General features: G+C 45.3%; 1 protein-coding gene across 1 annotated transcript in view; it reads left to right on the top strand.

Annotated features, from left to right (window-relative positions):
- Positions 1–117: 117 nt before the first annotated feature.
- The window catches only part of LOC116294572 (collagen triple helix repeat-containing protein 1-like), a 36,221-nt gene continuing 23,828 nt past the window's right edge, over positions 118–12,510 (top strand). Inside the window, exon 1 of the mRNA XM_089040190.1 lies at positions 118–254. The gene's annotated coding sequence lies outside the window, so the exon portion shown is untranslated. The remainder of the gene's footprint in view (positions 255–12,510) is intronic.

The following is a 12,510-nucleotide window of genomic DNA, read 5'->3' on the forward strand; positions in this document are numbered from 1 at the left end:
GCAGTAAAAGTACTCAGATCGAAGGGGGAGTACAGTTCTCGTGATCCACGCGGCTGAAGAGGGTCCTGAAGCAATCTCGAGTCCAGGGTCTTCCGACATTTTTGTCAGCGACCTGGCACCAGGCGCTGACGACAAAGCAGGAAGGCGCTGGAGGACTCTGGGTACGAGATTGGTCCTAAAGAGGTTTTAAGACTATCGAAGCTCACTATCTATTGCCGCATTTTTGAGCGAAGACACTATAATAGTTCTTCCAGGTAAGAGATGGAAATTGTATTTTTCGTTCACTTTTAACAAAAGTACTGAGAAGTATAGTGGGGTATTGCATTTAGCACCGTTGAAGTAAATGAAAAGGAATGCATACAAGTACAGTGGTTTAATTGCTCAGTGCGCGGCGCTCGTTTGCTAACTAGCTCATAGTTCGAGGCATGGATCATAAAATGATTGTCCTTTTATGATCTATGTTCGAGGTCATGTTGATATTCAGTGGATATTGTTTTGAACTTCTCGTTTCTAATCTTGTTGTAGCTATAGTTTCGAGTATTTTCGAGACGCGACAATGAGAAAGGGGGAGGCTTAAATGGGTATTAAGAAAGTAAAATGAGTGCACCGATTATTTTGAGAGCGAAGAGAAACAATATTTCCCCTCCCTATATGTTTTATGCTATTATTTTCTCCCTGAAGCCTAATGTTTTCGGCCGTACCCTTCGTAAAAAACGAAAAATCTCCCTTTTTATACTGCCTTAGTCTCCCTTCTTCCTTACAGTTTACCGTTGCTTCTCCCTCAAACTAAAACATTTTAAATAACAAAGTAGAAACACGGGAAACTTGTATTCAAAAGATGTTTTTTTTGCAATTGATTGAAGTCCTTTGCATAAATTATCCAGCGCTGGCTGATTAAATATATACCTGAAATTACAAGATTTACGACAAACAAGTTAAATATTTTAAGTGACCTCTCAGACTGACTGCTTTATCAGTTTTTATTCCGCAGTAAAATGAGTCTCTACGCGCTTGTGTTGACGCTTTGTTTAGCTGTGTTCGTTTTTCCCGCCACTAATCCGGAGCAGCAGTAAGGGGGACTCGCGATCGATGCCAAAGATATACGGGTTTAACTCGCGGATTTACGAAGACGGGTACAGCAGATTTACGGGTATTTTACCAAGACCTAAAGTTATTTTGGTATCGCAAACGGAGGTTAAAATATTCCTTAGATATACATGGCCACCATCAACGACATTCAAAACAAAACTGTGCGCAGGCTCGGAAATCAGGTGATGGATAACTCAGACGCTGACTTTGTCTTCGCTACATTTATGGAGGGAAAGACAGACAAAACTATGAATCACAAAATGGCTGAAAAGATAATCAACAGAATGCCGGCCGGTGACTACCGTTTGGAGCTGACATTCGTAAAGTACTTAGACGGTGAGTGGATAATAGAAAAGGGTCGTAATCCTATCAGAGCGTCTGGTAAGCAGAACCTGTTCGTTTTGAATAAGCACACACGACCGGGAGCACTTGAGGGAATAGACATGCTCTTCTACGAGGTCGCTTACCCGGTTACCGTGGTCATTTACGGTGCATACGAGATTAAGAAGCCGGACGTTAAGAAGTTGCGACCAATGCGACATCCTGGTAACTGCGTTGGGAAGCTGGTTAGGGAGTTTTTCGAGGATTCCTCTCGGGGTGGTAAGCTTACGCCAAAAAGAAGAGAAGCCATCAGGAAATGGGAGCATTCTACACGTAAAACTGGAGGCTCCATCAAAAACATCAAAAAGTTAGAAACTGCCTTAGAACGCCGCATACACGTGAAGGACATCACCGACGGTTTCATTTACGAAGGGACGAAAAAGTATGGAGGCCGGGGAGCGCCTATTGTTATCTATCAACACAACGCGCACGCATGGAGAGAACTTAGGTTTCCAAGAAAGAAGGAGACAAAGGTCTACAAGGGGTCACCACTCATAGATTTGATCCACGAGAATTCCATATGGCTAATGGATTCGGAAGGAAATCAATTCATGACGCAAGACGGCACTCTTTACCGGCCCGAGAGCGAACACCAGCGCATCCAAAGCGCCTGCGAAACCCTTGGTGAGGACTTTTCAGATGAGGTCCTTAGCTCCCGCAGTTTGGACTTCCTGGCCGCAAAGAAAAGAAACGGCTGGAAACCCACCCCAAAAGAATTCGGAGACATAGCCAAAGCCTGTGTAGAACACGGCCATGGAGGTCTGTGGAACATGGAGTACGACGAAGATCAATACGTATCCCTGGATATGAAACATTGCTACCCTGCCAGTTTTAAAGGCCTTGGGGATTGTAAGGAGTATTACGATAGATACGGGCATCCCGACTCACAATTCTTTCGTGTCGCGTTAGACTGTAAATACGACGCACCAGCAACAGGATTCGTCAGACTAACCACATGGGAGTTGGCAGAAGACTTACATCCAATAATTTACGCGTGGTACGGGAAACATCTACAGGAGAAAGAATGGATCCCCGTGCCCCTGCTGAAGTTTCTCGAAGAGCGTAAACTCCTCACATACACAGCGCATGAAGCCATACTTTGCCATAGCGCCTTCACACAATGGCTCCCAGAGCACAACCCCACAGCGCGGGTTGTCATAGGAAAGTTCACACAGGGCGCTAAGGAAGGAGAAAAACACATGCAACGGCGTTTGATAACAGACGACGGTGAGTTGAGCTTCTTAATAAAACGCGCGCATGAGCAAGGAACCATGGTGTCCGTAGAGAAGTGGAATTATTTCATAGAAGGCCAAGGGGAACGGCAATGGAATGCGCTGTGTTATTACCAAGATCATCGCCCGCAATATTACCATCTTCGGGCCAGCATGTTAGCATATGCGCACATTAATCTATTGTCAATGCTGCTGCGGTTTGACAAAGAGGATATCCCACGCGTGGCCACGGATTCTTTGTATGTAAAGCCAGAAGTGTTAGAAAAGATGCAGGAATTCTATACAGAGGACGAACTTGCAGAGAGCGGCCAATGGCGTGTCAAAGACGAAGAAATAAAGGCCTGGAGAGAACGCGTAGAATACCACGGGGAACACACAAATGGTTCAATAACGCCCACTGTGGAGCCTTTACCGTCGGTTTTGGACCCAATATCTTACAAACGCTTCTCTTACCTCTACGGAACCGGTGGCAGTGGTAAAACTACGCGTGTCTTGAAACTATTTCCAAAGATAAAGGTGTTAACACCAACGCATCGTCTGGAGCGAGAATTAACGGAGATGGGTTACGATGCGCAGACGTACCACAGCTTCTTCCGCTGGAATGGTCAAAAGTGGGTGCCGGAAGCAATCCACGACATACCGCCGGTAATACTTTGGGATGAGATTTGCACCGTTCCTTTAGAAATCCTGCAGGAGTTCGTAGAATTCCTCCGTGGAAAGTGTCAAGTGATATTCGCCGGCGACCCCTGCCAGCCACCGCCTATTTGCGGAGAGATGCCCCACGAATGGTTGAAAGAAATGGTCGACTATGCAGAAGAAATTAACACCGATTACCGCAGTAAGGATCAAGTAAGAAACCTAAAGGCGGAACTTCGGGGCCTCAGTGACGCGGAACAAAACAAGATACTTCGCAAACGTGTACGAGCAAAGAAATACGAGGAATTCCTTCACGCGTGGCATCCAAAGGATTTGGTGTTGAGCAGCAAGCGCGCAGCACAATCACGCATACAGAAAGACCTGCTGAATATACACCGCGAGCGATTCCCTACATATCCCGTGCCCGTCTGCTATAAACCCCACGACACCCGAATGCAAAAAAGAGACGTATGGGTGCCAGGCACCGACATCCAACTGCAGAATGCCGTAACTCACGATAAAGCCTGGGTGCCCATAGAAAAAGTAGAAAGAATTACCTCACACCCCGATTGGCGCTTAGGTTATTGTATGACAGTCCATAGCGCGCAGGGACTTACCATAAAAGAAACCTTATGGGTCATAGACCAGCGGCTGTGTTGGAGCAACCTTATCTACACCGCCGTAAGTCGTGTGGAGTATGCCAAACAGTTAAAAAGAGCCTGGGGGCCACAAATGCGTTACGACCGCACCCCAGAAGACGTAGCCAAAGAGAACATTGCTAAGAAACTCCTTCGCTACAAGCGCCACGACGAAGAAAAGAGCAAAGATCCCCGCTATGCGGGGATAAAGTTTGACCTATGCGTGGACGACGTCTATAAGAAAGGCGCCCGCTGCGCAAAGTGTAACATACCTCTACTATGGAGGTTTGACCCGAATGACGATCAACAGTTCTCCGTGGATCGTATCAACAACAAGCGCGGCCATTGCAGAGGTAACGTAAGACTGACATGCCTAGAGTGCAATCGGGCGCGCGGAGCAGCGCTACTCTGAGTCTTTGGGGACTATGAGCAGCTCTTCCATGACAAATCCACGACTTGGGCCACTTAGGTAATACAACACGGGTTGCCCTTCCTTGGTGACGGACTTCGAAATCTCATACGTTTCCAAAGACCAGTTAGGATCCGTGGCTCTCTTTCTGCCACCTTCGAGTTCCCCCGGCTGATAGAGGTATCTGACCACTATGTCGCGGGGTAGCTTTTTTTCCTTCAGTCCGACCGCCCTTGAACTTCTGACGTAGGACTTGTGTTCCACGTGTTTCTTTTTTATGGCATCCCTGGGTTTTATTCCCGTAGCCCTGGCCGCCTCGTTGTTCAAAGCCGCGACGACCTGGGGGAGCCTCTGAGTCCATTCCCTGTTGCGCTTGGAGGGATCTTCCAGCTCTTTCCAATACTGGTACCCAAAGAGACGCTCGGCCAGGGTCTTATTGAATCTTTCGACAATGCTCTGACCCCTGTGGTACTCAGCTTCGGCTCTTCTAATCTTAGTGTCGTGGTCTTTCAGGGTCTTAGTAACCACGCCCATGAACTCTGTCCCCGCATCCACTTGCAGCAGCTTAGGCCATTTCAAGACGCGCTTATAAATCCTACCTAGGGCTTCTGCGACTTCCCCAGAATCCTTGCTGGTTATGGGTTCGGCGTCCTTGTATCTGCTTGCGATATCAACTACGGTCAAAGCGTACCTATAGGTCTTTCTTCTCACCTTGTCGTGCGGTAAGAAAAGCAAATCCGCCTGATGAACTTCGTTGGGGGCATTTACGGTGAAGCTGGGCCTGGGAATGTACTTGGGCACGGGAAGATAGACCTGCCAGATGGTTTGTTTTCTTAGCCAGTTCTTAGCCGTTTCTTCTGATACCCTGGCCGCGGTCGCGAGTTTCTTGATGGCCGACGCTCCTTTCCAATAGCCTTCAGGCCCATAGTAAATCCTCTTGAGTTTGTCCTCTACGCGACCCATTATATGAATAGAATCGCGCTTCGCTTGATTCAAGCGAAGGATAAGACAAGATTGATCTTTCGCCCGTTGAAATCCACCGTCTCTCCGTCCACCTTAATGGTGATGTTTATGCTTTCTACCAAATTAGACAAGTCATAGCTCAAAGAAATGGGAGTGTATTCTTCTGAGTCAAATGGATTACCTTTGGGCAGAAACTTGGACATAAGAGAAGACTTTTCTCCATTGTTGTAACTATGAACCAAGTCGCAATAGACTTCGTAAGAGGATGCGACTTTCCATTTCACAGGTATGGCTGTGTTGGTAATTTCCTTGCCTGAGACACCTAGTAAAGATCCTAATGCATCAGTTTTTCCTAGGGTTACCGAGAAATTGTTAGGAAGATTATGTTTGAAGGTCATTTCGTGCGGCAATCCCGTGGTGAGAGTATAACCGTGTTTTGCTAATTCCTTAGCAAGGGTGATTGGCGTGTAATGTCCATCGGGCAGCATTACGCCTTGGTAATTGTTAGACCCCTTATGCACGGTGACCATACCATTGACTAGATTATACCAAGAATTGTACAAAGAACAACTAACCAGCCGAACCTTATGGGCTTTGATGGGGGGATTCAGATAAGTGGTAAAGTTATTTTTATCGCTTTCCAAAAAGACGATCATATATTACAGGGGACAAGTCCCCTTCTAGAAGTAAGCTACGCTTGCTGACTTAGACTAAATACGCCAAAGCTACGCCTCCCGCCAGCCCTGCGACTCCCACGAATACCAACTCACTATCTTTTTGTTTCTTAGAAGGCTGGTAGTAATTCTTAAACTGAGGCTTTCTTAACCCCGTCAATGCCGCGGGGTGTGCTTGCGCATAAAGTTTAAAGGCGTAGTCTGTATTTTCAAAGTTCTTATCCGCCTGCATTTTGTCTTGGTAATTCTTGTCCAACCAATCCCTGTAAGCTTGTCTTTTTTCGTTCCAAGCTGCCACGTCCCGCTGATATTTCTCCAGCGCTAAGTCGTGCCTCTTCCTTTCGGCAGCTAAATCTCCGCTTTTGTCACCTCTGACTAATCTATCCAAATACTGACCACCATAATTAGCTCCAGTGAATGCTAAAGCTGCAATAACTCCGCCTACGACTACGCTAGCCATTTATACATTAGGAATGTACTTTTCCTTCCGTAGGTAATCCTTTACCATGATAGCCCCGCCTACGGCAGCGGTCATCTTAGCAAAATTAGCGAAGCTCTTGCTTGGGTCTTCAGTAAAGTCTTCTTTGAGCACTTTCTTACCTACCCAACCAATACCCGCAACGATGGAAGTAATGATAGCTGCTTCTTCAACAGTTTTCAATAACGCGGTTGACATTATATTACAAAGCGAGAAGGAAAATCTAGGTCGCCACGGCACGTGGTGATGAATCTACTCCATTTCAGGGATCTTACTTTTTCTAACCTCCACAGGTGCGTGCACGGGCGCGTGATATGTTGGTGGTTCTACCTTTTTCGTTGCCCGCCATTGTAAGTAAAGGCTGCCTGCTGCTATAGCGACTCCTAACGCGCCGATGACGTACCCAGGATTAATGAAGGATTCCTCTTCTCTTTCCTCCACCTTTTCTTCTTTTTTGGCTTTGTTCTTCCTATTCATCTCCGCGAGCTTCTTCCCCGCGGCAACTCTGCCTGGAGATTTAGCCTTGGTAATCTTGGTATCTTCTACGGGTGGTTGTTCTTCGGTGCCACTCATCTTATATTAAGGGACTTGAAGGACTTGACAAGTAACTTGATGACGACTTGACAATGACTTAATAATGACCTGACTAAGTACTTACGAATGACTTGACTAAGTACTTACGAATGACTTAACTAGGTACTTGAGGCGACTTGATCAGGTACCTCAGTAAGTGCTGCCTGGAAGACCTTTTCGACTTCTCTATCCTTCTTGAAGTCCTTCCAAGAGGCCGTAAGTTCCTTCAAGTCAACGTGCTGAGCCACGTGCAAAGCCGCAGAGGCGACTGCCATTAACTTACCGCACTTCAAAGACAACCAGCCGCAGGTTATCTTAAGTTCTTGGGCGATGACATAGTCCTCGCTTATGTCCTTCCGTAGTTGCTCCACGTCGTCTATGGGCAGCGCAAGTCCAAGCAATTTAGTTGCAAGTCGGATAGCGGAGTCTGCTACGGCGTCCGTGGTCTTACTTGCAAGGGCGGCCTCGTACCTCTTATGGAACTTTTTGACTTCCTCTTCCGACAACTTATTAACCTGCTCATGGGTAAGTTCCTTGCCTATCATTTCTTTGCACTTTCCCGAAGACACCAGGATGTTAAGTTGTTCCTTAAGGTTACTTTCATCTAGCTGCGTGGGGACTTCATCTAAGAGCTGCTCAATGTCCATATACATTAGGAATCATAGATTCCAACCGTGTAGGGAAACCTCAAAGAGAAGATCATCTTGGAATGTTGGTGCGTTTTTAGGTGCCGCATGTATTCGTGCAACTGTTCCTTGGATATCTCGCCGCCGTAGTCGCTTAAGATCGTTTCCAGGTCAGACTTGCTCGGCGTATAAAATACGACAAGTGAACCTATGTTTTCCCTAAAAGGCTTAGAGACGCTGGTAAGCTGCTGCGAGAGCAACCAAACGCTAATATTGTCGTGTCTGCCGCTGAAAGCGAGCTTAACGAGCTCGGAGGTGCGTCTTTTTACGTCGTCCCCGCAGGCGATGTCATCCAATATGAGTAAAGTCTGTGTATCTTTAGGGAATTGCTTATGCCAGAACTTAAGATGGCTGGATAACTCGTTAGGGTCTAAGATATCTACGAAGAAGTCGTCATCTTTCACTCCTATGCCCGTCCAGGTGCGGTTATTCACGTAGGTGGGACAAAGTAGCACGATATAGTCGAAGCGGTATCTAAAGGGTCCTAATAGCTGCTCCACGACGAACTGCGTTTTGCCGCAGCCGGTGGGTCCTACTATCAGAGCATTGCAGGGAATATGGTTCGGATCCATTATATATACGATGGACCCAGTGGACGCAGTAAGAAGGATTGCCACCGACGCAAAAGATAAAAGAGACACCATAGAAATGCAAAGGGAGGAGATAGACCGGCTGAAAGAGCGCGTGCAGGAATTGTACGATGAAATGTGCGGTCTGAAGCGTGCAGAACGGTTTGGCGCGCTGGTGACGATGGCGACGTGGGCTAAGGAGTCCGTTAAGGACTTCATGCGATATCCCCTGTAGAATGTTAACAATAAGGTTAAATCTTTGTTAAGGATGCCTGGAAACTATTTAAAAAGTGTCTTAGAATGTTGACAATAAGGTTAAATCTTTGTTAAGTCGCCCATAAGCTATTCCAAAAAATGCCTCAGAATGTTGACAATAAGGTTAAATCTTTGTTAAGTATGCGTGGAAACTATTTCAAAGAGTGTCTCAGAATGTTGACGTTTAGGTTAAATCTTTGTTAAGGATGTTAAATGGAGGCTAAGATATTGTTAAGTATATATGGACTGCTTGTTGTGTAAGAAGGTGTTCAGCACCAAACAAAGACTTCAATACCACGTTCGTCGCGGCGTTTGTACAAAGAAACCCCTTAGCCGCGCTTGTAAGGATTGCGGTAAGGAATTCAGCACCGTTCAAAAGATGCAACAACATCAGGATAAACGCATTTGTGGGCTTTGTAAGGACTGTAATAAGGAATTCCACAACCCCTTCGAAATGCAGCAGCATCTGAAAAGGGGCGTCTGTAATCGAACCAGACAGTGTAGTTTCTGTAATAAGATACTTAGTAGTCGTCAACGTTTACAGACGCACCGGAGAACGCATGATTATAGGTTTCTCTCCCGCGCTTACGACTTGGAAGGCGTGGATTGCTACCAATGTGCGGATTTGATGTGTCGCTGCCCGCATAAAGAGGATTACTTAAGGAATCGCATAGATTACCATAAGAAGATAGTCCGTACTTTCCCCTCTTTTGAACGCGCCGAAGGCGTTCCGTGGACTAAAAGGGAGTATTGGAGGCAGGAGTGCGATCGTTGTGGTTGTGTTAGAGAAGAGGAACATATCTTCAACTGTCTTAACAAAGATTTAACCTAAACGTCAACATTCTGAGACACTCTTTGAAATAGTTTCCAGGCATCCTTAACAAAGATTTAACCTTATTGTCAACATTCTGAGACACTTTTGAAATAGCATTTCTTGGGGCCTTTAATAGTAAAGCAGGGTTTGTGCAAAGAGTCTCAAGATACGACTTTATTTTTCTTGTTGTTTGTTAGGGATCAACAATACCTCAACAAAACAACAAGAAAAATAAGGACCCCTTTTAAAGCGCCCTGCAGAGCCCTAAGTATATGCTGGCCTACTTCGTGGCATTTCTGGGAGGATTCCTGATCGCCCTTTCAATATATGGACTGTATTACGTGCGAACCACCTGCTGACTGCATAATCCCTTGTAAGCCGCCGATACCCAAACCGCGTAAAAAATACACCTGCCTTCATTGTGGCAGTGCATTCCTTGAAGAATCCTTTGTGGGGCATTGGTGCTCCGCGGATCCTAAAGCGCAGCGGACCCTATTAGACGTCCTTACGAATGCAGAGGACTCTCGGGCTCATACTTGACTACGTCAAATACCCACCTGCCATCCTTTTTACCATGACTCATGACATGGGTAACGTCCTGCCCTTCGATGGCGTACCTTATCCTATCGGGCGCCCAAAGGGTGTATGTTCTTTTTTTATTCTTTAAGACCAAACGCAGGCGGTCCAAGTCTTCAAAGACCACATAATTCTTTATTTCGTAAATCTCCCCCACCGCCAAATCGCGCCAGTGCGAGTAGTATAGGGGATGGGGGTTCCAGCGCAACGACCACCGGAGGATTACCCGTCTAAAGTACCCCCCTCGATTCGTACCGCGATTACCCGCATCCCGTGTTTATGTAAAATATGTTAGTCTATATATGGAGTGCGAAGATTGTAAAGAGTTTGTTTATGATTTCTGTGTAAAGTGCTTGAAACCCAAGTTTGTACCTACTAAGCCAAATAAGTATATTTGTTGTGGTAAGAAAATGCAAATAGAAGATGATACGTCAGCACAGTGTTACGAGTGTGGTAAGAATATTCGTAATGCCGTACCAAATGCTACCAAAGAGCAATATTACGCCAACGGAGGTCGTAAGAAAACACCTTATAAGAGAATAAAATACTTTAGGGACTGGATGAGTCATATCCAAGGTTATCGACCGGTATATTTAGACAACGAAGTAAAGAAGAAAATCATAGACCATTTAGAAGAGCCAACCCCACAAAGTCTACGGAAAACGTTGAAAAAATTAAAGCTAGGGAAATATTACAAAGCTATTCCTTATCTTTTGTCTGAAATTACCGGTAAGTCTATTCCCGAGGTTTCTGATATGACAAAAGCCGAGTGGATGTTTTGTCGGCTGGATAAGGATATTCCTTATTACCCTGACGTAATTTACGAAATATTTTACAAAATAGACCCCAACCACCCCCTGTTAGGATGGATTCCGAGGCGACAATAACATATTACGCGTAATTCATACGATGAATTTATATTACGCGTAATAATTTGCCAAATAAGGTTATGCAAATAATTCACTGAATTTATATTACGCGTAATAATTCGCTGAATTTATATTACGCGTAATAATTCACTGAATTTATATTACGCGTAATTTCTAGACTGACGTTCGATATGTAAATAGAATCCCGTCACGCTCTTTTCAAAGCAGATGTTTACTGAGCAAGCTTTCTTTGAAGCTCTTCTTTTGCCTCCTGGTAGATCTTTTTGCGAGATTCCTCGGAAAGATCTTTTACGACTGTTTTTTTATTCCTTATGTCCGACTTTAATTTCTCGTATTTGTCTTCTTCGGTCAGAATAAGCGAGAATTCTACGTCGTCTATCTTTCTGTCACGCAAAGCCTTTGAGACAAGGTCGGTAATAGTATTTACTTTAGCCCTAGACAGAGCTATTGTCGTGTCATGCTTGGATATTTTCGTGGATAGCTTTTTCATAATACCCGTAGCAACAGCAGAAATAATACCACAGGTTGCCCCAACGCCGGCCAAAGGAACTCCAACAATTATTCCCGGCCCAGTAAGCGAAGTAGCAACGCCAGAGCCCGTTAACACAACAGATATGGATCCTGAAGTTATCGCAATCTTATGTAGCGTACTCCGGGCTCTGACGTACTTTTTTCGGACTTTTTCATAGTGTTTTGTCTGCCCTTCCAAGTAAGCCAGGATTAAGTTCGCTTTATTAAGCCTGAAATTCTCCGCGTTTAATTCGTTAGGACCTGTATCCTTAGTGGTAGCGTGATAATTGGGAACATCTGGGTACAACTGAGGTGCTGATGGTATAACATCCATTATATATACTAATGTACGACGCTTTTGGGAATGATATTGAGGAGCAGCCACATCATGACAACCGGGATTACTGGAATTGGAGAGCATTTAGGAAGATGTTTCCACATGCAGACCCTAGTAAGTTCGAAAGAAGACCCGATGGGATTTACTTTAACGGCTCCAGGATGTACAGCAATGCAGACTTGGAACATTCAAAGCTGGAGCAAGTAGGTGATCAGGTGCAGCGATTGACGATTGTACGCCCCGTTCATAAAGAAAGGCCACCAAAACCCGAGCATAAAGCACCTAATTTTCCTAGAAACTTATTGTTAACCACGGAAGATTACCCATTTTACGATGCTGAAGGTGGTGTAAACAACTTCGAAAAGCTGGTAACGCACCTGAAGATTTCAGTGGGTAAACAATCATTTAACGTAATACTAAGAAATATCTATAAGAATACGATGTTGAAGCATACGTCGGGTAAAGAGGCCAGGGAATGGTTAGCAGGGCCCAATATGCGGTATTGGCCGCAGCAGTTAGACTTTGCTATTTGGGCTGCCACTAAAGGTTGTGGTGTTGCCGCGGACATGTTTCGCATTCCAATTATGCAGTTTCACGTTGCCTTTACGGTAAGGAGGTTGTTGAAGGAGCTTAACGCACCCCTACCAGGAGATGGAGCATTTAATCCAATGAATAACCGATATGACGCCGCAGCCCTGGAAAGGTTAATTAATGAGTTCAAACCACAGCAAAAAGACTTTCGTTATAAGGAGGGTAAGACGCATGGGCTGGGTATAGTTTACGTTTGGGGTGCCAATGGT

This window comes from Actinia tenebrosa, unplaced genomic scaffold, assembly GCF_029948245.1.
Source record: "Actinia tenebrosa isolate PJP-AT-01 unplaced genomic scaffold, QUT_ActTen_1.0 PGA_scaffold7__59_contigs__length_16204524, whole genome shotgun sequence".
Taxonomy (NCBI): Eukaryota; Metazoa; Cnidaria; class Anthozoa; order Actiniaria; family Actiniidae; genus Actinia; species Actinia tenebrosa.